Genomic DNA, 25,044 nt, shown 5'->3' on the forward strand with positions numbered 1-25,044 from the left:
AGCTCTCAGGTCATTCCCAGACTGCCATCCCAGCCTGTTCTCATCAGGCAGCTCCCCCATCCCCTGCAGCACTTTGGTTCTCTTTCTCTGGAATTCCTCTATTATCTCTATTGGTTTGGAGAGCGACAAAGCAGTGCAGTGAATTCCAGATGTGGGCATGGCAAAGACCTACACAGGAGCAAACTGATGCCCTCACCTGGGCTGGAGGAAAACCTGGCTCAACAGGGAAAGGTGAGCACTGACTGCTGCTAGTCTTACAGCTCACAGCCCCCTGGGTACTGACAGTCACCACTCTTTGGCAATATCCCAAAATCCCAGATGTTTCCATGCATCACTGTCAGCAGAAACTACAGGTCCCATATCCTTCAGCTCCAACACAGAAAAGAGGCCATGGATAAAACATATTCCACAGACTAAAATAAACCAGCTACATGCTAAAAAAAGAGCCTTTGGGTAATCAGAAATCACTGTGCGTGGAACATACTTCATCTTGAAGCCAAATCCTAGAGCTCTTTATTTTGAGTTTTTATTAGAGCCTGCAGAGCAATTAGTACACATTCAGATCCAAATGACTCTTGCAAAACTTTGTGTTGGGGAAACAATGGCAGTTTTTCGCTTAGAGAAAACAATAAAACTAAGTCTTTAAACCCTTAACAGCTTTCCTGTTTGCACTGTTTTGCAGTTACTTCATGGGAAAAACAGAGGCACATACTTAATATCTTTCTCTGCATTCCCCCCTCTGTACCAACAGCTTGGCTACACACTGATCCTCCCTACAGCCCCATGTATGTGATGCAAACCTGCATGTCCTTTCCAGACGGGGTCTGACGAGCACAGACCTGAACATCCCTACTCCAGCCAGCGCGTTGCATCTGCAGCATTGCTGCACTGTGCTTCTTTGCAGTCCTTTGCAAATCTGCACAGTACTGCTGGGACTCACTGGAATCTTCCCTTGGCTTTGAGAGGAGGTCCCAGTACCTCCAACCCTGCACCACTCGAGACAGGAGTTTTCAGATGATGCTTCCAGCCATGCCTTAACCATTTGTGGCTTGAATGGCAGAGTTCCTCAGCTCAGCTCAGCTTAGAGCTGGCTTCATCCTCACCTCTGCCTGTGTGCTCAGGTACTCATTTTCTCTTGCTGGAGTGAGAATTTTATAGTTCAGATAGCTGTAAAGTAGGCTTCAATCCTGGTTGTCTGCAGCTTTTATTACAAAACAGGCTGTGAGGTCTTCTCATTCACTTCTGTGCAGCACTGTAATTGAATGCATTATATCCCAGCTTTGCCTATGGCCCCAGTTACCTTCCACAAGTCTTCAAGAGCAGAAACTGCTTCTCATAACCCATAGATGAAAACAGCCTTTTTAACCCCCTTTTTTCTTCCCTTTGCTTTGATCTTCCTTCCCCACATTCTCCCAGCATCCAAAATAAGGTAACAGGGCTGGCAGCTGACTTAGACCCAGTGAAGGAATTCCTTCCATCCCATCTATGCTGAACCTACGCAGTGGCTCATTGCAGGGCTTTAGCAAGATCTCTAGGAGATACACCCACTGTGATGGAGCCTGGCTGGGGAGCAGCTCTGCAGAAAGATACATGGGGTTCCTGGTGCGTAAGCAGCTCAGTGTGTGTGAACTGCTGCGACCATGGGTTCCATCAGCAAGGGCGTCACGGGCAGAAATAAATAAGCCATTATTCCACTCTACTCCACACTTCTCAGGACACATCTAGAAGTCTGTGTTCAGTTTTGGTCCTTCTGATCAAAAGATCAAAGGAGAACCTCCCACGAGCGGAAAGGCTGAGCGAAACAGGTTTGCTTGGCCTGGATAAAAGACGGGTCAGGTGAGACTTCATCACTGCGTTCCAGTATTTAAAGGGTGGCTACAAAGAAGATGGAGACTCCTTTATTACAAGCAGATGTATGAAAATTCATAGGATCATAACGGTTGGAAAAGACATCTAGGATGGAGATTCTTGCTGTTAGTATACATGGAAAAGTATTTTTAATTATTTTTAATAATGATGGCTAGATTAATTTCTTGCTGGGCTTTTACCTTTCTGATTTTCTCTCTGCATATCCTAGCGACATCCTTGTACTCTTCCCGAGTTGCCTGCCCCTCCTTCCAAAGGTGATCAATTCTCTTTTTTCCCCAGAGTCTCAGCAAAGGCTCCCTCTTCAGCCAGGCCAGTCTTCTTCCCCACCAATTCATCCTATGGCACATGGGGACAGACTGTTCCTGAGCCTTTAAGAATTCCTTCTTGAATTCTTATCCAGCTTTTCTGCACCCCTGTGTGCTTCAGGACTGACCCACAAGGAACTCTCCCAACCAGCTTCCTCAACAGCTCTAAGTCTGCCCTCCACAAGTCCAAGGCAGCAGTTTTGCTGACCACCCTCCTGGCTTCACCAAGAAATGACAACTCAATTATTTCATGGTCACTCTGCCCAAGACAGCTTTCAACCATGTCTCCCAGTCCTCCACTGTAAACAGCACACCTGCCTCCCCTGGCAGGCACTCTTACCAGCTGTGTCAGGAAGTTATGATCTTCCACGCGCTCCACGAATCTCCAAGACAAGGGGTGATGGGTGCAATTTGCCCCATGGGAGATTCTAGTTGGACACCAAGAATCTTCTACTGCGAGATCAATCACTGGAGTAACCTCAGTAACCTCCCCAAGGATGCGGTGGATTTTCCAACGCTTTAGATTTTTAGTGCTTGCTAGACAAAACATCACACAACCTTGCCTAGGCCCTGCCTCTTGCTGGGGGAAGCTTGGACCAGATGGCCTCTGAGGTCCCTTCTGACCTGGACTTTTCTATGATTCTGTGCTCATCTCCAGACATCTCAAAAGGTATGCCCTGCCATTCTGGACCACCTCTAGGAAAAGAGGAATAATCTTCACCCTCTTGTGATGAGGGTAAATAGGTTCTTTTGGCAGAGAACGCCTCTTGTTCTGCCTAGCAGAGATGCAGCCCTGGCTTCCAAAGGTCTCTGTGCTGTATCAGGAGCATTCTCTTCACACCAGTGCTGCTCAGCACTCTGCACCTGCAGCAGCACACTGCTTCAGCCCCCATATCCTGGAGAATTACATCTAGACAAACTGCCCAAGACTCTCGGATGACACTGAGCTGCCAACTGAGCTGCCAACATGTCAACTTGGTTGACCTGCATTTCCAGGTGGCCTCTAAACAAAGAACATTGGTACCAAGGCATTCATGGCAAGGCAGCACATCTTAACTCCTGATGGTTAGGCCCAGAAGACATCAAGTCTGTAAGAGATTGATGGAAGAGGCCAGGAGACTGTCCAGATAGGACTGAGCCCTTCAACTGACTTCATCATGAAAGGCCTAGAGTGAAATCAGCTAGTCTCCACTTTGGACTAGAGAACCAAGCCTATGTTGGGAACTTTTGGGTAACTCGCACCAGTGAGGATCTTCTACTTTCACCCCAATGAAGGAAGAACAGTTTCCTTCACTTCTCTTACCCCAGTCAGATCGAGATGAAATTATTTTGCTGCAGAACGCAGACTTAGCCAGGATTTCCTGTCAAGAGGGCTAGAACTTCACTGCCCAGCAAAAAGGGCGTCAGGGCTTGCAACATGGCATTTCCACTGAGATCAGCAGCTCTGCTATCTGACCAAAGGACCTGCAAGGAGCAGCCTGAGCAAATATGATCTAATGGGAAGGGACTTTCATATCTCATCAGAACCAACTCAGGACATTTGGGAGGCAAACTGGAAAGAGCATGCCAGGGGAACAGACAGGACAAAGTTCTAGGAACACCATCTGCTCCAAGACTAGGACATGGCTTCAGTCCTCTTTCTAACAAGTACTCCATCCCATAGGCTCACTGGTTCTGCTGCAGGCCATGTTCTCATTCGTTTACACCAAAAGTTCCACCTTCCCTTTCAAAACTGCAGGAAACACTTCTAGAAAGGAAGTGGGGGTTCGGTAAATCCTCCTTTTCCAAAGAAAAATATTTTATCACTATATGTTTTTGAAAAATCTCTACTGGCTGCAGAGCACTAAAGAAGCTCTGAGAGTTTACCATTCTTCAGTGCTGGGGGAATCATGCTAGTTCTGATAGCTGGCAAAGTTCCTGCAGGCCAGACCTTCCTCCCTCCCTTCTCCCAGCATCTTTCACTCAGATAAAAAGCTTGGAGGCTTGCCTACATTTTGGTTGCTGCATCCCACCTATATAGAACTGTGCTGCCTATCTAGCTCAGGTTCCCAGGCTGCAGGCTGCATAGAGTCAGTGAAATGATTGAAAAGATAATTACAGATTTATTTCCAGGACTCACAGACTGGGACAGAGCCACTAAAAGAAAAGCCGCACTTCACTGCTCCATTAGGATGAGGTAAGTTGTTATTACTTTAACATGGCAATGCTAGTCAGAACTTGATGCTCCCAGAAGTTGCTTGAACACATGGGAAAGCATTTCCAGGGGGATTCATCTCACCCAACAGCTGAACTCAGCCCCCAGCCCCTCTCCAGGGTCAGCAGAAAGACTGCATCTGATCTCTATTAGATGTCTGTGTTACGAGCAAATCACGCGCTGGTGTTCTCCAGCTAGATCTGCAATGCCTGGGACAACAGTCCCAGCTGCTGCTGTTTGTGTTGCAGACACCTACTTTCAGAAAACACAGCACTGCTTCCCACATTTAGCCTGCAAACACTTCCTCTGTGCAAAGCTTTCCTCAGGCAGGCTTCTGTGTTTGCAGGACAGACAAGTAAGGAACCCACATTCTGTGAACCTGCAAGTCTTTCTTCCTCCCCACGGGCAGCTGAAAGCAGCTCCAGCTCGCACTGCTGGCTTCCCAAAGCATGGACGTCTTGAGCAGAATGAAACGCTAAAGCTGACTTGCTTTGAAAAATGAGTCTCTCGCCCAGAAAATAGCACTGAGAACCTGATGGAGCCATTTTGTAGCTCCTGTGCAAAAGCTGGATCTGCCCTTAATGGACATGCTGGATAACCATGCCAATAGGAGTGTGATTTTCCTGATGAAGGAGGACAGCTCTAACAGGCATGCTCCTACACTGATGCAAGGCAGCTTTATATAGACAGGGCCATTTCTTCTCCACAAGGGAATTACAAGAGCAAAAAGCACCATCAGGCTGATGTAACTGCATCAGGACAGCACGCTGCTTGGGTTGTGCCTGCTCTTGGATGCAGGGGCTCTCCTGTTCTCTGCTGTGCAAGGCATCCTGCTCTAAGTAAGAAGGCTGCAGGACAGCCACTATATCAGCTCTGAGAGGGCTCTTCTAAAGTGTGGAGTTCTCAGAGCTTTTCTCCTGCTCTTCAGATATCGTTGCATTTAGACATCATCAGGGAACCGACGAATTACATCTTCAGCTGAGGCACAGGGAGGCCAGAGGGGCCTGCCAGAAAGAAGCACAATGTAAAGATGAAATGAAGATTCAGGAGATGAATGCCATTTGGCATGGCTCATCAGATGACCCAACAGCACAGTGACACGAGTGCACGGCCATTAGACTTGCTGTGGGAGCGTGCAGCCTGAGACAATGATGCATCTGAGACTAGGAAGCTCAGCTTTTTATAGCGTGCAAAATTAAAGGGAAAATGTCACCAGGGCACACTCCTTGCAGTTTGCTGTTATCTGGAGAGCAGCGGTTATCCTGCCGTTCTGCTCGTGCTTACGAAGACATCCAGGTGATTAAACACAGGTTGCTGCTACAGGATCATCCCCTCCATCTGCCAGCAGCTGCTATGATTTTCTGGCCACTCCCCCCCCCCCCGTCTGATGGCAGTCATAGTAACACAGCTCCATTCTAGGTGCTGCTGTCGTGCTGTGATTTGGCTGTGATATCGCACATCCAGATCTCCTGTGCCTCACCTCTGAGAGGCAGCTCTGCAGGACAGAACAAGGGGCAGCAATTTTAAACAGAAGAAAAAACAAGCAGATTTATATTGGGATAAGGGAGAAATTTCTCATACTAAGGGCGGTGAGGAACTGGCACAGGCTGCCCGGAGAAGCAAAGGTCAAGGTTGGGCTGGATGGGGCATGGGGCAACCTGACTTCGTCCACGGCCATGGCAGTGGGGCTGGACTGGATGATCTTCAAGGATCCCTTCCAACTGCAACCTTTGTGCAATCCCACTAACACCGAGCTCTGAGGACAAGAGCAGGCAACAGCAGAGACTGCTCGATGGAGGGGTGAAGGAGTGCAAGCTGAAGGGTCCTGCTTTATGATAAGGCATGTCTGTAAATCATTTATAAAGGGTTAATACGTGAGTAACCACGTCTTTCAGTGTCTTGCAGGCAGGTGCTTCTGAGCACCTCAGAAATTCCCCTAACACCAGTGTTCCTGACGAGCTGCGTATTAAAACTGTTCATTAGCTACCTTAACCTGTTCAAAACCACTTCTAATGAGACAGCTAACAAGAGCTGACAGGCAGGTGGGGCTTCTGTTTCAAAAGAGAGTTGTGAGCCTCCAGCAACAAGGAGCTTCCAGCTCCATGAGCCAAGAGCCAGGCAGGTGCTAAGGGTCTGCTGAGCAGATAGGTGAGCATAGCATGTAGGCGGATGAGAAGACTTCCAGGCTTGGGACCCTCAGCTTAGCAGCTGATGTAAGTTCATTTTCTGATTCTGGGAAGAAAAGCAATCCTGTGATTATCTGCTGCCTCAGTTTCCCCACCTACGCAATGGTGAAAGCTGCCTCATGGAGAAAAAAAGAGCTTTAGTGGCCAGAGGATACCAGGAGAGCTGGATAAGCAGCCTTGAAGGACAGAGGATGCATTTTTCTCAAAAGAAGGCTGAGATCCCAGCTGCAGGCAGCCAGCTCCTGCTTTGGTAAGCTAAAGACTGGTAAGGGGCGGCTCGAATAGCTGTCCCTCCCTGGAGCTGCTAACTTATAGATAAAACCTAAATGCTCATTAAAACACCACTTGGCAGGAACCCCATCCTCAATTACAAAAATCATTTCTTTTTTTTTCTTTTTTCTCTTTTTTTTTTTTTTTTTTTTTGAGTCTGAAGCCTTTGGGGCCCATAATCTAATTAAATAAAGCCTTCTCACTTTCCTCTAGCCTGCTCCCCTAGCTTCCATTGTAGCAGTGAAGGCAAATAAATTTTTTTAATTTAACAGAATCCCTCGCATCCTGTATTCCTTTCTGGTCAGAAAGCAGCTCTGCTCTGTGTCCTTCTCGGACAGGCTGTGTCCGTCACCTTGGTTTTGTCCATCACCTTGCTTTTGTTCCTAGAAAGTGCCCCAATTTCTCGGATCCCAGTGCAGCTTCATCCACTTCCACTCTTTGTGCCCCCAAATGCAGAGAAAATTCCTGAGGCAGATGAGAACTTCATGCAGAGCATCACATCGGTGTCCCTTGAGCTGGCTCCAGACGATCCAGCTCTGGGCAGGAGCTGGGGAGCTGGGCAGGAAGGCAGCTCCAGGGGTTTCCTCTCCATCTCAGTGAGGTTCTTTTCTAGAGCCATGTGAAATTTTTTGGAAAAATTGTTCACTGGACGGAAATTGCAATTATAGGTCAGATAAATCCTACCTAGACTTGTGATGCACTTGTGCTGAACTCACAGAACATCAGCTGGATTAAAAAAAACCTGAGAGCAATCACAGTGGGGAGGAGGAGCTGGAGAGGTGGCTGATCTCACACTGCTTTCTCTGGGCTTTCCAGAATGTGGTTGGTGAATCACAAACCTGTCCTTCCCTGGACCTGATGTGAGCTCTCCTGCTCGATGCTCATCAGGAGAGCTCATAAGCACGTGCTCCAGCCCCGCTAAAAGGGAGAGCTGGGGGTCGCTCTCCTAATGCAGACTCATTTGAGGAGGAGGGTCTCGGGTCTCCATCACAGAGCCAGAGAAAAGTGCCAGAGAGATGAGGAGCTCAGCTGCACAGCTGGAAGGGTGCACACAGGCCACCCAGTCCAGCTTGAGCCCTTCAGTCCCAAAAATGCAGTGGGGAGAACCCAGAAGGGGCAAGGCCAGCTCAGAGGAGAAGGAGCACATCAAGAACACCCAGAACATGAAGGGACCAGGCCAGATAGGAAGGAGTGATCACCAGGCACTGCCCAGAGCCAGGGAAGAACCGCACCGAGACCTCGGCCACCCAGCCCTGAGGATGGCACGGCAGTGGGATGAAGCACCTGCCCGGGCTACAAGGGCCTGTACCCCAGCATGGGAGGGAGTCAGACCTGTCCCTCTGGCCTGTGATTCCTCTGCTGTAACTGCCATGGAGAACCACCATGAGCATCACGGGCAGAAGGTGTGACTCGTTTGGACCCACCTGACAACTGAGAGCCCGAACAGGGCGCCTCATGGACCTGGCCCCAGCACATCCCTGGGAATGGCACTGCCCTGCCAAAAGGGGGAGGAGGATTTTTCACCCTCAGCAAAGGGTGGAAGGCTGGGGAAGGTCAGACAAGGAGTCGTCCCTGTAGCATGGTTTTGGCCACCAGCAGAGCTCAGTGGACCTCCAGAGATGTGGCTGTTGGCAACACCAGCCGCTCTAGCGACTGCTCAGACAAGTTCCACACAGTTGTTCCCCCAGCAGGAACCACTGCCCAGCCCCAGCACTTTGGTGGCAGCGGCAAACCCCGCCGCGGGCTGAAGGCTGCAGCAGTACGGGACAGAGGGATCTGCAGCAGTGGGAAAACTCACGGAGGAAGGGGACAGAATGGGTCAGGTGCGATGGGCTGTGGGCTAAAGAAGCACGGGGTGCTACGTGTGGGGGAAGAGCAGTGGGGATCCAAGGGGATCTTCGGGGAAACCCACCCAGTTCATTTCCAGTTGTGCTGAACGCGTAGTGGGAGACGAAAATGAGAACCATTCACATCCATTCTGTGAATCAGCCATCTCTCCAACTTCCCCCCGGGGCTTGGCTCCTCGCTTTCAGACTTTATCCATTGTTTGCTTGGACTTCTGCAGGAAAAGTCAGGTCAAGGGAAACCCCGGCCACGCCACAGACTCTGCAGCACTTATAATGGACAGCCTCATGAGGATGTGGGGATTTAGCATATTTCTGATATGAAAATATCTGATGATAATATGCTACACTCCTGGCTATAAACATTATCTGCTGGCATGGGAGGAATTTAAGCCATAATGCCAGCTACTACAATGCAGGCCTGGAACTCCGTGGAAATACTACCCTGATCCAACAGCTACGCAGCTCTGTTTATCCTAGTAATTAATTCTCTCTTATGTTTAGTGATACAATTAGAGAAACACTGCCATTCTGATGGGCTTGTTTCCACCAATGCCTCTTGCTGTATTTACACCCCACAACAGCCTTGGCCTTACAGAGAAGGGTGAAATCGCGTTTATGAAGACAATGCCACATGCATCCCCAAAGCATTTTGTAGATGGGAAGTTAGGCTCCAAATTACACGTTTATTGTGCAAGCACACAATGAGCTCAGATTAAATATTGACTAAAGCCAGTCTAACACCCAAAATAATGAAGATGAGCACAATGCTGTGATTTACTCCCAGCCACTAAAGAAACACACATCTGTAGCATGTAACATGCCCTTCCCACAGATACACGCTTTGTATTCCAGCTAGCCTTAGGCAGGAAAATTTTTTCTCATAAATTATGGATTTTCTTTCCTGACTGCCAGCATATCCACATCACCAATTGCAAAGGAAACATATATAATAACAAAAATCAAATGCCATCCCCCCAGTGTAGTGACAGGCAGGTGACCAGCTCCTTGTATTACAAAAGTTAAGACAGGAAAATGGAAGAGAGACATGGCCAAAAACAGAGAATCCCTTCTCTTTTGTCCCTTAGGATGGGAGGCAGCAGGGAGGTGTGGGTGGGCACGGCAGGTATCTCCCAGAAAGTACTCCAGCCCTGGCTGTGCAGGGAAAACCACCCGTCCTTCCTCTGCCAGCCCCCTCCCCAGACTTGCAGAAAAAAAATCAGGGAGACGCAAATGCTAATACAACAATTACGATAATGACAGTGCTGGAGGGGCCAGCACACACCCCTCGCAGCAGCCCGACCTCTAAATCCTCTAATACGGCGCCGCCTCATTCAAGATTAAAAGCAATTGTAACCTAGCAGACAAAAAGGCACGGGAGGCAAGGCAGGATCTGGCGCGGCCCCGCTCCATCCAGATGCAGTCATATCACTTCAGCTTCTCTGTACCATCTCCATGACAACCATGTAATTTGGATGCAATAACTGCTGCCGAATTGATCTTTAAATGTAGCTTTGTTATAAAACATCATGCCGAGCGCGTCAGGCTGGGGAGAAAGCCGGGAAGCCCCCAACGAGTGAGGGCTGTGATTAAACAGCCCCCCTTAATCTCCAGCTGCCCAACAGCCTTGCTGTTCCAATAAATGGGTGGATGAACGGATTTTAAAAGCAGGACCAGTGCACAGCGATTGTAGTGCAACATCCCCAATGAGACACCACACCGAGAGCTGGAAAAATGTGTCCATGTATATCCTGAGAACGGGCATCTTTCCTCGTGCACACACACACACACACACACACACATCAGGACGAGTCGATCTCCAGCAACCAAAGCACCCAGCTGATGCATCAGATAATCCGAACAGGAATCAAAACCGGTATAATTAAACAAAATAGGAGGGGGATCGATGTGCTGCATGACAATGAGAGCAGGGGAGCTCGCATTCCTACTTACCCAAGCAACGAGCTGTTTATTTTTTGGTCCCTCCACAAATGTAGCTCCCTTTTCTCTTCAACAATCCATGCAAAATAATCTGCAGCCCCACAGACGGAGGAGTGGCCCCATCCCTCCCCCTCCGCCACCTTCCTAGACCTCCCTGTTATTGGCTTCCTTCTCCTTTCCCTCCCGCTCTCCTCTCTCGCAGGCAGTGGTTACACCTCCCAGCCTTCCCTCAAGGTGTCAAGAGACTGCTCGGATCCAACGTGCAGGGTGGGAGGGACAGAGAGGAGGAGGAGGCAGGGAGCGATGGTGAATGGACCCAGCGAAAGGATGGAAAAAAAGCCCCGCAGGAGCAGGGCAGGAGCGGGGCTGCTGGGGGCTGGGAGTCTGCTCTCACCCCTCGCAGCTGCTGTCAGTGACCCTGGGGTGCTGGGGTCATCCCCCCACAGGCACCTTGCAAAGCCTGGGGGGACCAGGTCTGCTCCCTGCCAGCAAACCACCACCCGTCAGGCTGGGACTGGCTTGAAGTTTTGGCTTGAAATCCTGCCAAATACACACACATCGACTTTTACAACGGCACACTTCCACGCACAAACGTGCAGAGCTGGAAACGTTTGCAGGACCCACCCTGGTGCAGACCTCCATGCTGTAGGTCAGATGGATCTGAGCCCTGGTAATCACTGGGCTGCAGCCCCATCCCATCCCACTCTGTCCCATCCCACTCCTTCTGAGCCCAGCCCACCTCATTATATCCCATCCCCATCCCATCCCACTGTCCCATCCCATTCCCGCTGCCTTCAGTAGCAGGGCTGCTCGTGTGCCCACCAGCTGATCTCACTCCAGAGCTTCTCGATCCTCCACCACGGTGGGTCAGACCACGTGCCTGCTCAGCATCACTGGGAATTTCTTTAGCAAGGTTGACACATCTCCTTTGTAACAGCCCCTGTGTGCAAAGGCAATGGCTTTATCTACACGCTAGAAGAGGCACCTGGCTGAGCCCTGCTGAGCAGGGGGGCTGGTGATGCAGGGTGGGTTGGAGGGCCATGGAGACACAGCACTTCCCGTGCTCTGTGTGCCCCATTCCTGTCCCTGCACCCAGCTGGTGGCTGCAGTGACCCACGCTTCCGTGGGCACTCAGGTCAGGGCTCTCTGGATCTTGTTCAGTTCCTTACAAGCTCGACACGAGCATACTGCACCACAAGACCTCCTTACAGCCCCCTGCCATGCACAGCCCATGGCAGGCCACCACAGCTGCCCGCCCTCAGCCCTGTGCCCCACACGCATTCTTCCCCTCCGACAGCTCACAATGGGCCGAAGTCTGCCACACCAGCTGGACTTGTGAGCAGGCAGGAAGGGCTTGGGGTCAGTCCCAAAGACGTGCTCCACAATTCCCTGCAGAAAACCACTCCCTGGACCTGGAACGCTCACTCCAGAGAGCGCATGCTGCTGAATAAGCAGACAAATCCCCAGCATCTTGTATTTAAAATATCATTATGATCTCTAGCAATGCATCCAAGCACCAAAGCACAGCCACTCGATGAAGTCATGTCCTGGAGCAGCTCAGCTCCAGGCCGGATGCACTTCCAGCAGGGATATCCACAGCACAGCACTGGGCCTGTGTGCCAGGGATGGCCGTGGTAATGAACCGTGTAATGAGCCACCCTGCAGCTAAGGCCAGGAGTTGTCCAACAAACCCACATGTGAACGAAAGGATCTGAGCAGGAGGGGCACATGGCATGGGACCAACATCACGGATGGGGACAGGTCTGGGCTAACCTCCCTTGGGTTCCTTCCTCTCACACTATCACAAAACTTTGTCCTGCTTCTCTCTCGGATCAATGCTAATGTATTTGTAATCTACCAATTATCAGGTTCGAGAGCTTTAACAGAGTGGAAAAAAAAAAAGAAAGCATGATCAATGTTCATCAGCCTGTTGTACGGTTCGGGTCTGAAGGCAAGTAGCAAAATCCAATTTCTGTGCAGCCAGTCCTAAGAAGCAACATTTGCAGCACGAGAAAATGAGGTTCTAGTTTCTAAGAATACGTGCACTAGTGGGGCTGCATATAACTGGGTTATCAATCACTGCTCCTGGCAATGAGCTCACTGACAGCTGGGCTCAGGGAGGAACCTCCCCGCGTCCCATGAGGTGCTGGGCTTGTCCTGATCAGCTGTAGTGCACTGCAGGAAGAGAGAACCCAAGCTTTTCTGGACTGTCTGCAAATCTCTGTCACATGCCTTGCGTATGTCATCACATTTTTTAGAATTAAGAAAATTCCTTAACTATAATGATGTTGGACAAGCTGTCCAGCTGCCCTGCGTATGAACAGTGCAGATGCTGCTTGCCAGCTGTGACGTGGGCTCTTTGGGAGCAGTCTCTGGGAGGGGCCACCTTCCCTCCACACCGACACCAGGCCCACCCCTCAAGCCTCAAGCAATGGGAGCACATCTGGGAGCATTACAGTGACTGCAGGCAGCAGAGCTGAACGCTGCAGACCACACAGCAGGTTATGGAAGTTAACTGGCAGTACTCTGCACAGCATGGGACATTCCAGCCAGGCTGATGGGAGCAAGCATCGGGTGAACAATGGGAATCTGTGGTCCTGACACTGCACCTCTATGGGATGCACTGTTAAAATTGAGCTCTACAAGCTCTCTGACCAATGTGGAGAAGCCAGATCTACCCACCCGCTGCCTGCAGGTCCTGCTGACCTCCCCTGGCAATTCAAGAACCTTAGCTGCAACTCAGCTTCCACACAGAATCGCAGAATCACAGAATGGCCTGGGTTGGAGGGGACCTCAAGGATCACAAATCTCCAACCCCCTGCCACAGGCAGGGCCACCAACCTCCACACTTAATAGCAGCCCAGGCTGCCCAGGGCCCCATCCAACCTGGCCTTGAACACCTCCAGGGATGGACAGGGCATCCACAGCCTCTCTGGGCAGCTGTTCCAGCTCCTCACCACTCTCTCTGTCAAGAACTTCCTCCTGACATCCAACCTAAATCTTCCCTCCCTCAAATTCAAACCATTTCCCCTTGTCCTGCTGTTATCTACCCTTTCAAAGAGTCGATTCCCCTCCTTTTTGTAGGCTCCCTTTAGGTACTGAAGGCTGCAATGAGGTCACCCCACAGTCTTCTCTTCTCCAGGCTGAAAGAGCCCGGCTCCCTCAGCCTGTCTTCATAGGGGAGGTGCTGCAGCCCCCTGCTCATCTTTGTCGCTCCTCTGGACCCTCTCCAACAGCTCCCTTTCTTGTATTGGGGGCTCCAGACCTGGACACAGCACTGCAGATGGGGCCTCACAAGAGGAGAGTAGAGGGGGATGATCACCTCCCTGTCCCTGCTGGCCATCCCTCTTTTGATGGAGCCCAGGATCCCATTTGCTTTCCGAGCTGCAATGCAAACTGCTGTCTCACGTTCACCTTTTCATCCATCAAGACCCCCAGGTCCTTCTCTGCAGGGCTGCTCTCAAGGAGCTCCTTCCAGTCTGTATGGATGCCTAGGATTCCACCGGCCCAAGTGCCAAACTCTGCACTTTGCTGTGTTGAACCTCATCAGGTTCACCCTGCCCACCTTTCCAGCCTCTCGAGGTCCCTCTGAATGGCATCCCTTCCTTCAAGCGTGTCAACCGCACCACTCAGCTTGGTGTCACCAGCAAATGGCTAAGGGCACACTCGATTCCGTCATCGCTGTCACTGATAAAGATGTCAGAGAGCACCGGTCCCAAGACACAGCCCTGGGGGATGCCGCTTGTTACCGGCCTCCACCTGACACAGAGCCATTGATGACCACCCTCTGTCTGCAGCCTTTGAACCAATTCCTTACCCATCCAGTGGTCCACCCATCAAATCCACATCCCTCCAATTTGGAGGTAAGGATGTGGTGGGGGACCGTGCCCAAGGCCTCACTCAAGTCCAGCTAGATGACATTGGTTGCCTTTCCCTTGTCCACCGACGCCATCACTCCAGCACAGCAGGCCACCGGGTTGGTCAAGCATGACCTTCCCCTGGTGAAGCTGTGCTGGCTGTCTCGGATCACACGCCCATTCCTCATGTTGATGAAGCATCCTCGTCCAGGAGGATCTGTTCCATGATCTTACCAGGCACAGAGGTGAGACCCACTGGCCTGCGGTTCCCAGGGTCCTCCTTGCTCCCTTTCTTCTCGATGGCAGCGACATGACCCTTCCTCCAGTCATCTGGGACCTCACCTGACAGTCACGACTTTTCAAATATGATGGAGAGCGGCTCAGCAACCACCTCAGCCAGCTCCTTCAGAGCCCTGGGATGCAGCCGTCTGGCCCATAGACTTGTGCACATTCAGTCTCGTGAGTCTCACCTCAGCATCCCTCCAACAGGCAGTTTTCCAGCCGTGCCCAGCTCATGGCACTCACAGCACACGAGGACACTTCTGGGGGCTGTGCAGCCTTCTCAATTTTTTTTCTACAAAAACACTGTAAATGTTTGCATGTCCCCAGGAATGATTTTGCTTCCACATCCTCCCACTGCTGTTTTTTCACAGCAGATGATCTGTACTTCCAGCTGGGACTCACCAACTCTCAGTACCAGTCGCTGTGATGCAGCCAGATGGGAGGAGAGGCAGCTCTGTCCCCACTGGGTGCTGCAGAGGGCTCTGATACCCACAGCAACCTGCAGCATTTATTTTCTCCTGGACATACATGCATATGAATGTATATACAGGCATGCTCACTTATAGTTCTTAACGCTAGTAAAAATAATTTCCATTCACTGCTCTTTCCAGTTAGCCTTCCAGTTCTCTGCATCGCGTAACAGTTAATTCATAGCTTTTATTATCAAATCCCTGCTTTTTCTGTTGTTCTTTTTTTATTGTAACTATTATTATTGCTGCTTTTGTCTTCCTTAACAATGACAGACTGTTAGCTCAGAATATCTCTGATAACTGCAAAATCCTGTGCATGCTGGGGAGGAGACAGCCTCTATCAAAGTTCTCCTAACAACCCTTCTTTATCACAAATTATTCTGTTCTTTACCAACCATTTCTTGTTCTTAGCTTAGGAAAACTGACCACTCTTTAGTGCCTTGCATATGTCATCAATTCAGGATTTACATTAGGCTCATAACAAACACAACTAGGTCATTTAAGCAACCATTAATTTCAGTAATCAATTCACCTTTATCTGTTGGGCTGAGGTCTGATATACAGTTATTCCCATTCACCGCCACACTTGATAACAGAAAATTATCACCCATCACTTTTAGAAGCTCTGGGGCCACGCTATTGGCAGCAGCACAAGAGCTGCAACTTCAGTGCCTGAGGCTGAAGAGCTGTTCTGTAAACATGGATTTTCTCTTGCTGTTTTTTGCTGTGTCTGAAGCTGTTTTTGTGATTCTGAAGCTGTTTTGTGTGTGTCCAGCCCACTGGCAGGAGCTGGCAGGCTGTGACCCAAGCACGTGGCATCGATGTACACCACGACAGCACCATCCCCTTTCTACCAACTGGTGATGTTGGTCCAGTTACTGGTCAGCACCCTTAAGACACATGGAGGTCGTCAGTCTGAATCCAGCCTAGGAATTCTGGCTCTAATTTTCAAATATTTCAAATGGAGGAAGAAAGATTAAAAGCCAATTCTGGAATGATAAACTGGATTTACATTCTATTGTCTATGAGTGAAAGCTTGAAAACAGTGGGAAGGGACATGTAAGTGATCTGAGGTTCCACAAACACAGGAGCTGGGACCTGCTGGGAGAGACAGGGAGCAGAAGTGCCGAGGGTGTGGGGCTCCCACAGCCAGCAGAGTGCTGCAGTGCACAAGGCTTACAGCCATGCAGGGGATCCTCCCTGCTCAGCACAGCCCTGCTTGCCGCGGCAGATCCAATAAGAAGGGCGCTGTGCGGAGCTGATGGGGAGACGACACACAGAACGACATGAGCTATGAGTGCCCTTAGGGCTGCTGGGGGTATAGCACTTATCTTGCTGAAATGATCACTGAAAGTGGGATGGGGAGCACGAAGCGACGTGGCTGAAGCCATCACAGATATTGAACGTCACCGCAGTGAGCGCAGCGGAAAGGGACAGAGAACAACTCATTGGGTGGCTGCAATGAGACCAAACCAAAATTATTCCTGATGAAGCAATTAGTTACAGCCTAATGCCTCGTCTCTTTTGAGCTGGGAGGCAGAAGAAGATAGTAATCTCCTCAAGTAGAGATGAAGAGCAGTTAACTTAAGAAAAAATCAGTTTTGCAATGAAGAACTACAGTTGCAACCTTCACAACTTCATTTTCTTTCCCCCTGTATAAAACTCTCCCCCTGTCAGCTCGTTGAGCTGATAAAATACATTTAGAATATTGAATCATAGAATCACCAAGGTTGGAAAAGACCTAAAAGATCACCCAGTCCAACCGTTCACCTATTCCCAATAGCTCCTACTAAACCATGTCCCTCAACACAACATCCAGTCTTTCCTTGAACACCACTAGGGTCGGTGACTCCACCACCTCCCTGGGCAGTCCGTTCCAGTGCCTGACCACCCTTTCTGACAAGTAATACTTCCTCACGTCCAGCCTGAATCTCCCCTGCCGTAGCTTGAAGCCATTCCCCCTGGTCCTATCACTAATGACACGAGAGAAGAGGCCGACCCCCAGCTCACTACAACCTCCCTTCAGGAAGTCATAGAGAGCAATGAGGTCTCCCCTGAGCCTCCTCTTCTCCAGGCTGAACATTCCCAGCTCCTTCAGCCTCTCCTCATATGGCCTGTGTTCCAGACCCCTCACCAGCTTTGTTGCCCTCCTTTGAACACGTTCCAGGGCCTCAATATCTTTCTTGCAGTGAGGGGCCCAAAACTGGACACAGTACTCGAGGTGCGGCCTCACCAGTGCTGAATACAGGGGAACAATCACCTCTCTGCTCCTGCTTGCAACACTGTTTCTGATGCAAGCCAGGATGCCATTGGCCTTCTTGGCCACCTGGGCACACAATTAATTAACAAAGAAACACTTTTACATTACATCTTTGTTCATTTTACTTCAAGATGTTCTGCTTAAGTTCTAGCGGTGCTGAATTTCGGGGAGGCACCAGGAAGGGACAATTCACTGCATGGGGCCTGGGAAGGAGGCTGAGATACGCCTGGAGGGCAGGTGCTGCCCCTCACTCACCACACAGCCATAGCTCCATCACTGACAGCAGCGAGGCCACAGACGCCCTGCCTCCATCCTCACACTGCCACAGCACATCCACTGCCCAGGGTGTGGGAGCTGTGCTTCAGCAGCAGCTTATCACTCCTCAGGTCCACGTGGAGCAGGGAAGCAGGTAAGTAGTTCCCAACCTGCTCTACCTTTTAACTCAATTTCCACTTCCTAAACCACCGCTGACGTCTATCTAAGTAATCATCATCTCCACAACCACCCTGAGTTTTAGCTTTTGCCGAGCATCACGCAGAAGATTTGGAGCTTTGGAAAGGATGCTGAGCTTAAGAAGCTGCCGCTGCAGGCAGCTCTGGGTGCCTGTCGCATCCCTCCTTTGTGATGCACACACACACACACTCACACATGCCGTGTGCATGCGCTCTCTCCCATGTCAGCCGCCGAAGCGAATATTCGCCGTCAGATCTTCCGAGCCGCAGCACATTTTTAATCAGTCAGATAATTCAATCATTCCGTTCAGACCTGCTCTGCGCTGCTGCCATTTTCAAGCATCAAAGCCTCCCCGTCAAAAACCGCGCGGGCTGGGGGCTGGGGGCTGGCTCAGAGCGCCGGCGGAAGGCAGAGGAAGAGCACTAACAGGATGGATTAAATGAACTTATTATGAATACTTCTGAAGCACCCGGCCAGCCATCCTCAGCGGAGAACAATGGCACAGCACCAGGGCAACTCAGGGATCCGCAGCGTTTGTCGTGTTTGTGCAAATCCAAGCTGGTGGGGCGTCGGCTCCTGTTCGAGATGCGCAAGGCCAACAAATGGGATTTGGACGTCTGGATCTCATTAAAATTAATGGAAATTGGGTGTCCAGACCTACAGGCAGCTTTCAGAACCTTCGTGTCTATTTATAATTAATGTTCCCAACAGGGAGACTAAATATTTATACAACCGGTTGCATTATATGCAAAATGGAAGAGGTGTCCACTGGTAAACCAGGGCACAAGAGAAGAGCAATCTCATGGGATGCCAGGTTCAGTCCTTGCTGTCTCCCATTAGGCCCAGTACTGGGCAGATGTTCTCAGGGCACAACACGGCTAGTTTCAATGTGGCCCGATGGCGTCCCTGGGCTCTCCTCCTCTCCCTCCCCACAGCTCTGGCTCCCTCAAAGACCCTCACCAACTCACTTCACCTCTGCAAATGTCAGTTTCCAGTATGACAAATACATAATGCCACCAAGTTTACCCAGTGTAGGAGTGTAGCAGAGCTTAATCCACAAACACTCCTCTGCCTTGGTCAAAGATGCTATAGATGGCAGATGTCAAGCAAGAGACTGACAGCAACCTGCCTCCAGGCGTTAGCGAAGCCACGGCTGGGTCTGTGCCACTGCATTTGTTCTTCAGCAGTGGAGTAATTCAGCGTACGATGCTGGTGGGCTGGATGCTGCATGCAGCTGGGGTCTTATGAGCTGCAGGGGGAAGACTGGCCACTTCTGCAGGGAAGTCCAAAGCAACCAAGCCCCATTTCTCCTGGCCTGTCTGTCCTGCACGGGAAACACCTCCTCATTTGGGCTGTACCTTAACTCCAAAGCAGTCCACTAATGGGATGGCCATGGAAGCTTGGGCCTTGGGTCCCACCCTGAGGACTTCCAGAGCTTGGCTTCAGTCAGCCACGTGGGGTGGGCCTGAAGATGGTGGTACTTCACAATGTTTTAATGGAGAACATTCGGAAGGTCCAACATCGAATAATTTTCAATTCATTTTTTCCATGACTCGCCCAAAGCCACTGGATACAGCAGCTCTGCTGACTCAAGCAATACAGAGACTCTGTCTATCTCCTCCCCAGGAATGCTCTAGCATCCTGAGGTTCCTCAAGCCCAGACAGATGTATTTCGTGGTGCCTGAGAGCTCACCTGGGATTCCTCGGCAGGTCCCCAACTTGTACGACACAGCTTCAGCATCACTGAAAGGCCAAAATGCTCAGCTGGAAGATAAGTAACCTGGTGTTGTGCGCAGGATTAAATTCAGAAAGGTGTCCCTTGTACTTCTGGCCTCCAGCTTTTAGTTAGCTTTCTCCTCTTCAACTTCTCTGCTACGCTGAAAATAACCATTAATGCCACTTTTCCATGTGACTTTGGATGCACTACGCAGACTATCATTGGTTCTCCTGCCCATACATCACAGCACTGTAAGGGCTGAGATTTCTGCTGCAGCTGACTTAGCACAGGAACACAAAGCTCAGAAGATGAAACTGAACATGAGCTGCAGCCACATCACCTGAGCCTCGCAGACCACTGGTGGTGAAGGGTGAAAAAAATGCATCATTCCTCTCTGACATCACGGCCAGTCTGCTGGACTGGATAGTTTCGTGGCTTTGTTCTCAACTAACATGATGGGCTTTGCAAGACACGCATTCAGATTCAGGGCTTAAAGCTGTTGTCCTCAGACAAGACATCAGAAGGACATCAAGGACACATGAAGAATAAAACAGCTTCATTTTCCTTGAGAATACCTTTCTGCTCATTCTTTAATTAAACAACAGCAGGATGTAGACTTGTGAGACAGCAGAAGGATCCCAAGGCGGAGGAGATTAGGAGATCTACATAATGTGAGGATGTAAACCTTTCCCACCGCCGCCAGCGTGGCAGCTGATGCTGGCAGAATCCGCTCCATTACTGAGATCATCCCTACAACAAGCTTCTGAAAAGGGTCCCGCTGATGTTCACTATTTAATTCCAGAAGTAATAACATACCCCACATCACAGTAAACTTCCAACATTGTGAAAGACATACGGGGGATGGGCAGGGACTTCAAGAGCAGGTTGGAGAAGCCTCTGTGAGCAGTGCCTACGTAAAAGCTGGCCCTTCCCCACAGCACAGGCATTGGAGCTAAGCAATCTTTGAGATGCCTTCCAAACCAAACCATTCTGGGCTGCTGGGACTCTATGAGTTCAGGACTCGTCCCAGAGCCTATGCCAGCCCAGCAGGACTATCCCTTGTTGACACACGCATAGGCAAAAACTGAAGATCTCTGCTATTTTATCACATAGATCCACAGACAAGGTAAGCTTCTCCATCTAGAGAGCCCATGTGGTGCAAGGCTTGGCCTTGGAGGCTGGGAAGCTTTGGCAGAATTCAGCCTTGGGATCATTGATGTCACTGCTGCCAAGAGGCCAGGATGGAGCCCATGGCCCAAGCACATCCTAAGCCCTGATGTGACCTCGTTCCCTGCGAGCATGGCTATGTGGCACCACGCTGGGAATACAATCGTGCTCCCAAAGAGAGCTGCATGGATTGCTGTGCTGTCAAACTGCCCTAGATTGGAAGGAATAAACTCCTTTCTGAAGTGAGATAATTGCTCTATTTTAAAACTAAGTGGTTCAAGGAGAAAAATGCAGGCAAGAGGCCCTGATGCCTCTGAGCTTGGGACTGGAAACGGGTGTGCAGAGAGAAGCAACTGCGGAGCTGTTTTTCTGGATGCTGAAGGTCCTGGACAGAACTCACATACCAGAGCGATGGACCCAGAGCATCTGGGCTCAGCCCGTGATGCCAGCGCTGCTCTGAGGCCAGCACCAGAGTTCCCTCTAGGAACTGCTGCCATGCAGTGAGGAACGGCCTGACCTGCCCACGGGGAGCTCACGGGGAAGCTTCTGCAGGGAAAAGAGCTGTCGCTTTGACAAACTGTCCCCCACAGCGAAGACCAACAAACTGGAGCAGACAACAACAGAGTCATTAATAAGGCCAACTTCTGGCATCTTCCTGGATCCCCCACCACCGCGATTAGTGACTTCACTGGGCAAGCACAGAAGAGGCTTCTTCGGCAGTTTTGTCTTCGCTGTTTAAAATTCAATAGCTCCACTTTCTAAGCGGGTGGAAAAGAAACAGGTTTTGTGATTTCAGAGCCCACCCTCCTCGTCCCCATTTGCATGGAGGAAGCCCTCTGCTCTGAACTTGGCACACACCCCTCTGGCCCACGGCGGAAGGACACCAAGAGGTTTGAAGGATGTGTCAGCTGCTTCCTAGCCTTGCTGGACAGGCACTTTCCTTGGCATAGACAGTTTGCATGTCTCTTGTAGGAAGTCAGGGAGAAGCGTCACACTCAGTCACTCAGTGCTCCATCAGCACGGCCACCAGGGATGCATCCCCAAGGTGGGCACCCTCAGGGCTGTCCCTGCATCCCCTCCTCCAGGCACAGAGCAAGCAGAAAGCTCTGCCTGCAGGACTGCCTACACAAAGAGAAATCCTGCACGTGGAAACTGCGAACAAGGGCACGGCGTGCCTTCGGGCAGCACTTCAAGGCAGCAGAACACCCATTTTTTGGGACCCTGTGACCTGGAAAGGACGGCAGAAACACTCAGCTGGCCCCTCACAATGGACAGATTTATTTGCATACATTTTTGCTTCAAAAGGTTTCCAACCTTCCATTTGAGAGGAGCATGCCACAATTCCGCTTACCAATCCCTTCTGCCAGCCGTCCCCTCCCTCCCTGTGGCACAGCCTCTCCACCCAGCTCCCACCACAGCCACCATCACATGGGTCTTATCTCAGCCACACATAACCTCAGTCCTTTGTCAAGACAGGGCTTAGAGAGTTCCCTGAAGTTAACGAAGCAGGTCCATCCCCTCATTAACTCACGGCCTGTCTCCTCTGATTAGGTTGTGCTGACTCTGCTCGCACACCACGCTTGCTGCTCTAGATGCAGGGACACTGGGGTATTTCCAGCTGGGACACAGACAAAGGAAGGAGATAACAGAGCCTTGGTTACCACCGGAGCAATTCGGGACAAATAATTAGAGGCTTTCATGCCTAATTGGATCTGTACTGTCAACCCGGGACAGGAGATGCCTTAACCCTCACTGACTGTCTGAGATTGTTTGGTAGGCCATAAATAAACCACAGACATGGTCCAAAGCTCATCAGCACTCAGCTTCCACCCTGGATGCTCACCCCTTCCTCCCAGCCCTGCCGCAGTACCACTGTCTTGCAAGGGAGCTCAGCTCCATGGTCTTTTTTCATGACTGCACCTTTTCAGCCCTTCCAGGACACATGGGGTGCTCAGAGACCCATCGCAGTGCAGACTTCATCGTGTCATTGGTAGCATGAGCAAGAATCTACAGGTTTTAACTTCAAGCAAAACAAGTGGTGAGGAAGAGCCAGATATTGACAGATCAGTACTAGTAGGGGCTTGCACACCAAAGACAAGCTATTTCCAGAGCAAGGCTTGTGAGATGTAAGGTCATTCTCTGCAGCGTCTAGGCTTCAACCTGCCTTCAGTTTCCAGTTACAGGCCAAGGCTCCAGCCTCACTTGTGGCCCTGCAAGTCCTTCTTTCCTTCCCAGCTCTCATGATTCTTCCAAATCCTGGGAGCACAGCCCACTTGAAGACTAGGCATGCAAACAAGAAAAGCCAGTACCACACAATGGTCAGAGGACACTCAGACCCTGAGAGCAAAATGGAAGCACGAACCCTCCGAGGTCCTCCAGCACTTAATGCAGAAGGCAGGCATGGACACCCAGCGTGCAGGCACCTCTCACGCCAGCAAGCAGGCTGACTGCTGTGCAAGGCCAGACGTGCTTCCCCAAGACACAGACCAAAGGAGAACCTCACGCGCTGCTCAGGATCGTGACCTGCAGACCTTCTACCAGGCGCAGGACACACAGAAAGGCAAAGTCACGGCAAAGGACGGTCCAACACTCTGGGCCAGGCAAAAATAGATTAACCTACTTGAAAGTAGGACAACATCGCTAAAGAGTAGGACATCTGGTCACCACAGCAGGAGCAAGCACAGAGGAGAGCAGGCATGAAGCATCCTCAAGGCTGCAGCTGGGACAGGCGTTCCCCGAGAAGAGCGGCTCTCCCTCTCCTGGGACAGCCCTCACACTGTGCCCAAGCCTCCCCACCTCTGCTTCATGAGCCCCAGTGCCTTGCCCAGCCACGTTCCCAGCCCACCAGCAGGGCACTGTTCAGAGGACACGGCCAAGGACCGTCAGCGCTGCACCTGTGTTAGCATCTTCAAAGGCTCTGCAACCCAGCACCAGTCAGCAGGCTGTGGCTGCACCAGGCGTGATGGCTCTCTAAAGAAGAAACAAGAAGGAAAAGGCCACAGATAGCAGACACATCAAAGGGGCCTGGCTGCATTTTGCAGAGGAGTTAATGCCACACTGCTGACCGGCTGCTCCAGGGCCGGGCTTTGTGTTGCCCTTGGCAGAACAGACAGTTTTTTTGGCTTAGGATCTCGTGCTGGAACGGAAACCCAGAGCACCAGGTCTCAGGACAGAGTTCAAAACAATGTTCCCTGATTGTTGCTGCTCAAAGGAGGCGGCAGGAAACCATCCAGGCTTGCAGGGAATTTCCTTTGCAGAAAAGTGTGAACTTGTCAGAGCTGGGCTCTCTCTGCCAGGTGCGGTGCGTTCCTTTCAACTCAGGCCAAAAGTGGCCTGGGACCACCAGCCATGGGTGGGCCACATCCAGCTGGGGGGACCACAGCACCCTCCCCCCCTGTGCAGCCAGGGATATGAGACCTGCCAGGCCCCCACCTCCAGCACAGGGGTACCTGAGCCCATCACGCTGCCAATCCCAGCTGCCCAGAGGGCTGCAGGTGCCCCATCCTTGGAAGTGCCTGAGGCCACGGGTAGGACCCCGAGCAACCACAGCTCAGTGAGGGCAACCTCATTTTATTTTAGCAAAAAAAAAAAAAATATATATATATATATATATATTAGGAAAAGCAACCAAGCTTATTGAATGTTCAGATATCCCGGGACTCGCCTTCCATCACCTGCCAGCAAAGAAGTGAAAGCAGACGCAGAGCTCCGACCGGGAGCGTGCCCGGTCCCACGAGCGAGCCCAGCGCCGCTCCCGCGAGTACCGCCCGCAGGGGCCGGCAGCGCGGTGCAGGGAGCCGGGCACGAGAACAGCTCCGCACGGCAACCCGGGCTCTGACAGCGCCGCCAGCTGGGACGCCTGGCGAGGCCCGAAAGCATCACGGGCGAACACGCCCCGGGGCAGCAGCTCCGGGCTCCGGCTCCGAGGACAGCAGCGGCTCGCTGAGACCGCGCCTCGTGCTCACCAACGCGTCCTGGGCCGCGGCCGGACGGAGCTGCGAGGGGCGGTTCGGGGCACGCCGCCCCCCGCTCCTTCGACTCCGCGCCGCCCGCCGCGAGCTCCGTTGTCCCGGGGCCGCGCACTCACCCCGCCGCCACGTCCGCGCCTCCCGTGGGGCGCCGCGCCCCTCCGCGCCATCGGGCGCCGCTCCGCGAGTCCCGGCCCCGCCGCTGCCCGTACGGATCGCCCGCCGCCGCCGCCGCCGCCGCCGCCGCACTTTGGCGCCCCC

At 51.4% G+C, this 25,044-nt stretch overlaps 1 protein-coding gene across 1 annotated transcript in view; it reads right to left on the reverse strand.

Moving 5' to 3' along the window:
* Positions 1-24,927, reverse strand: part of PSD2 (pleckstrin and Sec7 domain containing 2) — a 73,328-nt gene extending 48,401 nt beyond the window's left edge. The window contains exon 1 of the mRNA XM_042836435.1: positions 24,903-24,927. The gene's annotated coding sequence lies outside the window, so the exon portion shown is untranslated. The remainder of the gene's footprint in view (positions 1-24,902) is intronic.
* Positions 24,928-25,044: the final 117 nt, after the last annotated feature.

The sequence above is a fragment of the Centrocercus urophasianus genome, unplaced genomic scaffold (assembly GCF_019232065.1).
Source record: "Centrocercus urophasianus isolate 14NV4802_14NV808 unplaced genomic scaffold, USGS_Curo_1.0 seq_60, whole genome shotgun sequence".
In the NCBI taxonomy this organism is placed as follows: Eukaryota; Metazoa; Chordata; class Aves; order Galliformes; family Phasianidae; genus Centrocercus; species Centrocercus urophasianus.